The sequence below is a fragment of the Gossypium arboreum genome, chromosome 13 (genome assembly GCF_025698485.1).
Source record: "Gossypium arboreum isolate Shixiya-1 chromosome 13, ASM2569848v2, whole genome shotgun sequence".
NCBI lineage: Eukaryota > Viridiplantae > Streptophyta > Magnoliopsida > Malvales > Malvaceae > Gossypium > Gossypium arboreum.
Genome location: NC_069082.1, coordinates 89,573,436 through 89,583,985, shown reverse-complemented (window position 1 = coordinate 89,583,985; position 10,550 = coordinate 89,573,436).

The window sequence follows — 10,550 nt, the reverse complement described above, 5'->3', positions numbered from 1 at the left end:
GGCTTTGTGCTAAGTGACTATATCCGGACTAAGATCCGAAGGCATTTGTGCGAGTTACTAAATCCGGACTAAGATCCAAGGCATTTGTGCGAGTTACTAAATCGGACTAAGATCCAAAGGCATTTGTGCGAAGTTACTAAATCCGGATAAGTCCCAAGGCATTTGTGCGAGCTACTATAACCGGCTATGTCCCAAAGGTATTTGAACGAGTAGCTATATCCGGTTAAACTCAGAAGGTACGTGATTCGGGAATGAATGAACTTGCTGTAAAAATTTCAGTTAATACGCTTGTGAAATCCGACAATGAGGTATGTTTCGTATGTGCTTTGAATTAGTCGAGCCCTTACAAATAAGTATTCGCCAGTTGATAAATGAGCTACCGCCTTTGGCTAAGTTGATCTTTTGTGTATGAACATAAGGGTTGGTAATGTGAAGTAAGTATGATCTGAGAATTTGTGCATATGAAATTATCCGCTTAGCTATATGAATGCTATGCTTTTGTTGTGCTGGAATCCTTGCTCAAAACTTACTAAGCATAAATTGCTTACTCCGTTTCTTTGTTTCTCTGTTTTATAGATTTTGGCTCGTCACCATCGGACTCGGGATATTTGGAAGTCGAAGTCTCCCACACTATCAAAGCCCCTTTGGTACAGTTTTGGTTGAACTTTGAAATGGCATGTATAGGACTACCCTTTTGTTGTTGGTCATGTACCCATGGATTTTGTGTAAATTTGGATAGCCATGCGAAAATGGCTTATATATCGTTTTAGCATAGTACTATAATCGTTTTGTATGTTGATCACTAAGAGGTATGGAAATGTTTGGAAACGATTAGCCACTGGAATGGTTAATCATGATTATACTTTGTGCTATGTATGCAAAAAGGGCTAATTGAATCATGGAAACTATGAAATAGGTAAAGTCTACCTTAAAGGCAGATGCTGACAGCAGCAGTGATGTGGATGTGAAAAATCACTAAAAATAGTAGGAATGGAATTAAATAGTGAATAAATTATTTAAATTAACCTTGATGAATCTACTTTCATATGGAAGAAACGAAACGGTCATATGAGTTGTATGTTAAGAGATATTTAGGTTTTCGTGAAACAGGGACAGAACGGTTTCTGGATTCCCTGTTCCGACTTTGGAAATTCATTATAAATTAACCAGAGATAATTAGGAGTCATGCCATATATGTATAGATTCCTCTTTGAGTCTAGTTTCTATAGAAACAAATGGCATCAGTATTTAAGCCTTGTACAGGGAGATATCGAGGTCGTAATACATGAAGGTCAGTGTAGTCGTACCCTGTAACAAGGGAGACTTTAACTAATAAACTGTACTAATTGGCCCAACCAAAAATTCTAGAAAAAAATTTTTAGAAGGATATATGAGTCTAGTTTCAGGAAAAAATTACGAAACTGATTTTCGAGTTTTGGAACTCAAGATATGATTTTTAAAGTGACAATGACGCAGTTAGCCAACCGCCTGGAAAATTTTTAAAATGGACTGTGAAAATGAATGGTTTAAGCCGTTAACCCCTCGTGTCCGACCCCGGCAGCGGTCCCGGGTACGGGGTGTTACATACATAGTTTATTGCTACTAATATATACTAGTGACCAAAAAAAGGAGGGAAAGGACCAAGGAAGTCAATACCCCAAACATTGAATAATTTTACCTCAATAATGTTTGTTTGGGACATCTCATTTTTGTTGGTTATGGTTCCAACCCTCTGGCATTGATCACAACTTTTCACGTAGGCATACACATCTTTGAATAGAGTTTGCCAAAAGAATCCAGCTTGCAATACTTTGGTTGTAGTGCGTGATCTTTCGAAGTGTCCTCCACTTAGAGTTGTATGAAAATTTTATAGAATTTCATGTATCTCATTTTCTGCCACACATCTCTTGATCATTTGATCTCCGTATTATGTGAACATGACTCTTTCCAGAAGTAGTATTTCACATCATGGAGAAAATTTCTTATTTGTTGATATGTCTTTTCAAGTGGCATCATACCACAGGCTAAATAGTTAGCAAAATCAAAAAAACAAGGGGTGTTATAGATGTGATTTACCTTAAGTATGTGCTCGTATGGAAATGTCCCCTAAATGGGTATAAGAGGAAAAGTTCCTTCTTGCAACTCTAATTTGGATAAGTGATTTGCTACTTGATTTTCTACCCCTTTTTCGATCTTGAATTTCTAGATCGAACTCTTAAAGTAAAAGTAACCATCAAAACAATCTTGGCTTAACATCTTTCTTAGCAAGTAAGTATTGAATTGTCGAATGATCCGTATAGATAGTCACTTTGGTACCTACAAGATAAGATCAAAACTTGTCAAAAGAAAATAAAATAACAAATAACTGTTTTTCCATTACCGTGCAATTCAGTTGAGCTCCCGTCAGAGTATGACTTGCGTAGTATATAGGATGAAAAACTTTGTTCCTTCGCTGGCTTATCACAGCTCCTACCGCGAAGTCACTTGTGTCACAAATTAATTCAAATGGAAATTCCCAATCTGGTGTGACGATAATTGGTGCTGAGACCAATTGATTCTTCAGATCATTGAAAGCTCTCAAACATTCTTCATCAAAGTTGAATGTTGTATTCTTCTCCAATAGTTTGCATAATGGTTTAGCAATTTTGGAGAAGTCCTTGATGAATCTCCGATAAAATTTGGCGTGTCTCAAAAATCTCCTAACACCCTTTACAAATGTTAGAGATGGGAGTTTTTGAATGACATCTACCTTTTCTTTATCTACCTCGATCCCTCATCTCGTTATTCAGTGCCCCAAAGCAATACCTTCTCGTACTATGAAATGACACTTATCCCAATTGAATACAAGGTTTGTTTCTTCGCACCACCTTCGTACTTTGGCTAGATTGGCTAGGCAATCATCGTACATGTCTCTGAACACTGAAAAATCATCCATTAAAATTTCCAAAAACATTTTCACCATGTCAGTAAAGATCACCATCATACATCTTTGAAATATAGTAGGTGCGTTACATAAACCAAATGGCATACATCTAAAGGCAAATGTACCGTACAGGCATGTGAATGTTGTTTTGTGCTGATCCTCCGGTGCTACCGTTATTTTGTTGTACCTTAAGTATCCATCGAGAAAATAGTAATCGCCTCATCCCACGAGTCTATCCAGCATTTAATCTAAGAACGACAAAGGAAAGTGATCTTTACAAGTCGCGTTGTTTAATTTCTGATAATCTATGCAAACTCTCTATCCTACAACTACTTTAGTCAGTATTAACTCATTGTTTTCATTCTCCATGAGTATAATGTCTCCTTTCTTTGGTACACACCAGACCAGACTTACCAACGAACTATTTGAGATAGGGTAAATTATACCTGCATCTAACCAGTTAATGATTTCCTTCTTTACCACATCTTTTATGATGGGGTTCAATCTCCATTGTCCATCAATCATCCCTTTCTCACCATCTTCTAGGATGATTTTATGCATGCACACGGATGGACTAATACCTCGAATATCGATTATGGTTCATCTGATAGCCTTTTTAAATTGTTTTAGCACTAGAATGAGTTTCTCTTCGTGTTCTTTAGTTAGTTGAGCTGAAATAATCACAGGCAAAGTAGAAGCGTCACCTAAATAAACATATTTTAATTGTGAAGGAAGTACCTTAAGTGCTAATCTAGGTGGCTCATTGATTGACGCTTTTGGTTGGACATTCTCTATGCTCTCTAATTCTAAAGATTCAAAACAGGATTGTGGATTAAATCCCTTTCGGTCAGCTTTTAACAAAGCTAAATATTCCCACCCCTGCTTATCACTTAGAGGGTCTGACATTAAGATTTTTTCTAATGGGTCCTCAACAGAATTGAGTTCCCATTCCATGGCTAATTCTTCTAACTCGGTTACTGTAGAACACTAATCAATTACGAAAAGAAATCACATAGATTTAAAAACATTGAACGTTACTGGTCGTCCTGAAAACACATGGTAAGCTCACCCTTTTGCATATCAATTAAGGTCCTTCCAGTGGCTAGGAAAGGCCTTCCTATGATGATTGGCACCTCCTTATCTGCTTCAATGTCTAAAGCAACAAAGTCAACAGGAAAAATAAATTTGTCTACACGTACCAATACATCCTCGATTTTTCCTTCCAAATGTCTTAAGGATTGATTTGCTAACCGAAGTGTAACCATGGTTAGTCTCCCTTCCCCTATCCCCAATTTTTTGAATATGGACCTGGGCATCAAGTTGATGCTTTCACCCAAATGACTTAATGTCTTACCACAATAAGATGCTCTAATGTGGCAAGGTATGATAAAACATCTAGGGTCGTTCATCCTTGGGGTAGTTTATCTTGTAGATATGCATTACATTCTTTTGTTAGAGCTACCGTCTCAAATTCTTCAAGTCTGCATTTCTTGGACAGGATATCTTTCATGAATTTAACGTAGTTTTGCATCTGCTTAAGAGCTTCTACCAATGGGATGTTGATATGAAGTTACTTGAGTACATCTAGGAACTTCTTGAACTGGGCTTCTTATTTCTGCTTTTGAAGTCTTTGAGGGTAGGGTTGTGAAGGATTCTTTACTTGAACTAGGCAATTCGTATGGTGTGGCACTTCTATATCTAACGAAGGTGTTAGTTTATCAGAATTGATTGGTTTCGAAGTTACCTTCTCAGATTTTGTAGATTTTGGTTCTAGTGAAGCTGGGTTTTCCACACTTGGTTGAATTTCCACTTTATCTTAAGCTTCAATTAGCTCTTTTTCAACTTCGACAGTGTTGGGCTTTAACGTCTTTCAAATCCTTAGATTCAATTCTTTATAGTGCTCTTTCCTAGGATTTTTTGGATTTTTCGTATCACTAGGCAAAGCACCTTGTGTTCGGTTTGTAACAGCCCATTTTCAATAAAATCAGAAAAGTGGTTTCGGGACCACAAATCCGAGCCGAAAAGAAAATTTATTTTAATATTATTGCATGGTTCATATTATGATAGGAATGTTGCATAAAAATTGTGATAAGAAAATTTTACCGATTATGTGCTTAATTACGAAAAGGACTAAAATGTAAAAGTTGAATTCTAGTAGCTATAAGGATTAAATAGCTATGGAATTCAAAACTTGAGGTCCTTATATGGTAATTAGACCATTAAATAAAAGTTAGTAGATATTTTTTATGATTCATCCATGGAAATTTAGAAAAGGGTAAGGACTAAATTGGAAATAAGAAAAATTAATGGATGATAAATAATTAATAAGAAATAAAAATCATTTTATATCATCTTCTTCCCCAAGCATTCCATGGAAACCCTAGGAAAGAGAAAACAAGCTTTCTTAGCTTAATTGGGTAAGTATTCAAGCCCCGTTTTTAGTAATTTTTATATTTTTGAGATCGGGATAGTCTAATCTATCCATTTTAGGGATTAATTTGAAAAGTTAACAAAATATAAAAATTTTGTCATGGATGAATATGCTGGAAATTTGAAATTTATGGTATAATATGAATGGTTGTTGATAGGTAAACAACTTTTACAAAGTGAATTTTGATGAAAACATGATTTAGGGACTAAATTGAAAAGCTGTAAAAGTTGTAGAAAAATTCTAAATTTTTTGAAATACATGTGCTATAAAAGTTATACTAAATTTTTTATTAGGCTTGGAATAAGGATTAAATTGTATGAATTTCATTTTCTGAGCCTAGGGATGAAGTTGGAATTTATGAAAAGTTTAAGGGCAAAATGGTAATTTTGCCTAGGATGTAAAACGAATTCTATTGAGTATGAATTGTATTAAATTGATGATTAAATTCATTTATATAGATTCGGATAACTCAAATTCGAAGCTAGATCGAGGAAAAGAGAGTTTCGGATTAGTAGATTTTCTTATTCAAACTATTATCAAGATAAGTTCTTGTAACTTACTTATGCATGTTAATATGTTTCAATTGAATGTTGCATATGATTTGAATGTGGTATATGTTTATATGATTTATATGAATGTTATAAATACATGAAATGATCACATGATTGGAAATGTATTTAAAATGTCAAGTTCCATTGGAATAATGAAAATCAATGGATACGTGTGGTTTCCCGTATGTGAATGTGATTCTGTATATATTGTAGACAGGACTTAGCTCAGGTGAGCAATCCTGATATGGCCCTCTTGAGCATCATGATGTATAGTTCCTGCGAGCATCTTGATCGGTAGTGATTTAGCAAGTGTTGCGCACTATCGCAGCTTTTTGTGAGCTTTCTGTTACATGTTTTGATCGATTGTGATCCAGCATATAGTGCGGACACAAACGCAACTCTACGTGAGCGTCCTGATATGAACTCTTAAGAGTTTCTTGACATGGCTTGCTTGAACTTCCTGTTACCATATCCGGTGCTCCCTGATATTGTGACAGCCCAAAATTGACCCTAGTCGGAAGGTGGTCTCGGGACCACAAAACCGAGGCATAAAAATAATTAAAAATTTATTTTGATGCCTATAATATGTGTGTGCTCATGTATGACATTTTATGATGATTGATTTAGTGTTATAAGGGTGAATTCCACAAGAAAGGACTTAGTAATGAACTTTGAAAGTATGATAGGAAATGTGTGATGACTAATTAAAGCATGCATGCAAAATAATGGACTTGCATGTCAAATTCCCTTTTATAGGTGGTGGCCGGCCATGACAAGGAGGATGGGCTAAACATGTCATGAAACATGTTTTGTTGGTGCATTAGGGTGAAATAATAAACAAAGGTGTATGGGTGATAAAAAATGAAAAAAATGTGTGTGAGTGTGGTAATCCCCCCCCATTGCCGTGAGTTGTAGAGAAGGAAAGAAAAAAATTTTGTTCATCCTTTCTTTGAGCCAAAACTAAGGAAGAAGGAGGATTTTTGCTTCATGCTTGGTTTGGAAGAGATCTAGAAGGAGATTTGGCTAAGTTTGCATCAAGATTAAGGTATGTATGAGGTTGTGTTAGGAGTTTCATGCATGTTTTGGTTGCTAACTTGATGTGCATGTTAGCCATGGCTCAAATCTTTGTTAAGCCATGGAAATGGTATTTGGCCAAAGTTGTTATGGTGATAAAGCCATTGCATGCTAAGTGTGAAGCTTGATGATGATGCATGCAATGATGGATTGTCTACTCTTGAGTAAGATTTTGAGCTTTCTTTTGTTTTATCATGATTGAAGTTGAAAAGGAGCATGATTGTCATATTCGCCATGATGCATTCATGAGCATGGTTCATGCTTCTTGCATGTTAGTTAAAATTTGTGTTTTGGATGGCTATGGACACCTTGAAATTCGCCATGCTCATATATGTATATATATGTTTGCACATGATGTTTTGGTTATGAAGGAAGTGATGAATAAGTTTGTTTAAAGAAGAAGATGTTGAAGAATAATTGTGAAATTGTAAGCACATTCGCCTAGCACACATATGAGTGCTTGATGCTATATTGTAAGTTTTGAGCTACAATATGCAAAGCATTAACTAGTAAAATGCATGCTGTTTTGTGTGGTATTAAGTGCATAATTGGCCTCAACATGGACAAGTATATTCGCCTTGGGTAGCCTATTGAAGGCCTTAGCTTTTCCTTGATGCTCGAATAAATTGTATTGAATTGCTTGATGTAGTATAAAATGTGCATGACCATTGTGTATTCAAGCTAAAGGGTGGCCATATGACCATTTAAATTCCTTGTCATATTCGCCATAAGCTAGCACAATGAGGTTTTGATAAATTGAATTTGTTTGAATTAGCTCAAGAGCTAAGAGGGCCACAATTGGACAAGGGAAGGAAAAGTGATCGAATAGCCGTAAAAGCCGTTCGACAACATCCGAGGTAAGTCCTCAAGAAGTGACCTTACTTGAATTATGTGGAATGAAATATGGATGTATTGATTATTGATTTATGTGTGTATGAGTATTCGAATGATACCGGGCTAAGTCCCGAAGACGATTATGTTAGTGATTATAATTGTGTTTGAGCCTTAGTAACGAAAATAAATATGTATGTCCAATGATTATTGATGTATGTGTGCATGAGAAATTGATTGATATCCGGGCTAAGCCTCAAGACAATTATGCTGGAAATTATAACCGGTTAAGACCAAGGCAATTGTGCTAGTGGCTACATCCGGCTAAGACCCAAGGCATTCGTGCGAGTCATTCTATCCGGGCTAAGACCAAGGCATTTGTGCAAATCGTGATATCCGGGTTAAGTCCCGTGAGGCCTTGGTGCGGGTTACCATAACCGGGCTATGTCCCAAGGCGATTGATCGAGTAGCGACATCCGGTTAAACTCGAAGGTATGTGATTTGAAAATTATAAGCTTGCTGGAAAATTTCAGCTAATGCACTTGTGAAATTTCCCAATGACAAGGTAAGTGCGGTGTGTGCTTTGCGCTAGGAGTAAGAGCGTGTGAACATCCGCTCCTATGATGGAACGAGTTATCGGCCTTAATGAAGCTGTTATTTGTGTATGAACATAAGAGTTGGGATGGTGAAGTAAGTATGATTATGTGAATGTGCATTAATGAAATGATGCATTTAACTATGTGAATGTATTGCTGTAATTAGAGTTGATTATATTCCTTGAGACTTACTAAGCATAAAAATGCTTACTCGCCGCTTTGGCTCTCGTTTTCTAGATTTCGCTCGATAGCAATCGGATTCGGATCGTTGAAGTCGAAGTCATCCACACTATCAAGCCCCCATTTTGGTATAAATTCTTGGTTGAACTTGAAATGGCATGTATAGGACTACCCTTGTTGGTTTAAATATGTTATGATGTATATGTGTACGGCCATGCGAAAATGGCTCGTAATAGTGAAGTATCAACTTAAACTATTTGCGGTTTGTATATATATATATGGTGTCATGATGTGACTATGAATTGAAATGGGAATGTTGGTCACATGATCAGCCATTGGCATGGTTAAAATGATCATATGTGGACCTATGTAAGGCAAGACTAGTTGGTTCATGGAGACTACAAAATAGGTAAGACCTACCTTAAAAACAGATGCTGCCAGCTGCAGTAACGTGAATGTGAAAAATCACCAAAATTTGTAGGAATGGTATTAAATAGTGAATCAGCTATGTAAATGAACATTGATGAGTCTATTTTCATATGGAAGAAACGAAATGGTCATAGGAGTTACATGTTAAGAGATATTAAAGCTATTGTGAGACAGGGCCAGAACGGTTTCTGGGTTCCTGTCGCAACTTTAAAATTTACTATAAATTATACAGAAATAATTAGGAGACATACCTTATATTTACAGATTCCATTTTGAGTCTAGTTTCATTAGAAACAAACGGCACCAGCATTAAAGCCCTGCACAGAGAGATATTCAAGTTATACCGCGCGAAGGTCAGAGCAGTCGATCCCTGTAACATGGGTGACTTTAACTAATAAACTGTACCAATTGGCCCGACCAAAATTCTAGAAATAAATCCATGGATGGATATATGAGTCTAAATTCAGGGAAAATTTACGAAACCAGTTTCCGAGTTTTGAAACTCGAGATATGATTTTTAAGACGACAGTGACGCAGTTTTTCCAGCCTGACTGGAAATGTCCAATGGATGGGCAAAACAAGTGAACTTGGCTTGCTAACCCCTCGTGTCCGACACCGGCGATGGTCTCGGGTTCGGGGTGTTACAGATATTATCTCTTCGGAGATATCTTATAAGCTTTATCAGCTTCCTAAATAAAACTCATATGAGTTTACTGATTAGCCCGGATAAGTCTCCTGTTACATGATTACATGGCTCATTTGAGCATCCTGATAGGTGGCTCGAGAATGTGCTTCTTGAATAAGTGCCCTACTGGGTACCCCTGATTATGAATTAACGAATTACAGATTTTTACACCTTGAGTGTACTATTTGAGTATCCATCGATATTTCAATAATTCAACGGATAAAACTCTCGACATGAGAAAAATGATGAGATAAATAGAAATGTACCTTGAATGCTTTTGAATTATTTGATGAAGGGTTATATGATGAGCTCATCTGTAACACCCCAAACTCGGCCTGGAAGTTTGGCTTGAATCTGGCGTGTCACATTGAAGTGTTTTTCGAAAACCATGTTTCCATTAAAAACCCTTCTTAATAATTAAAAACTTATACCCTTTTTAAACCTTGTTAGAAAACCTCAACTAAATAACATTCTTAACAACTTTGTAAAAATCCTGGCAGTTGTGGAAGCTTAATTTAAAAACAATTGCGGTTACGTGATGTTTTGAACAACAGTAGTTGCTTTGGAAAACCGTGTTCTAACACTAGCAATTATAAGAACAATAAATAAAATTCCAAATTTGAAATCCAGAAAATTGCAACGGCTTTACTACAACCCACATAAAACATTTAAAAGTAATCATCAAAACTATAAAATAAACAATGTGTGTGGCTTCCTCCGAGCCCCTCGCAGCTCCGATCCGTCTAAGGCTGGAAATTACCTGAAAGGTTAATAAACGGGGTGAGTTTACGAAAACTCAGTGTGAAATCCCCTACTATAAAAGGAACAATCAGTCATATAAAAGAATTAA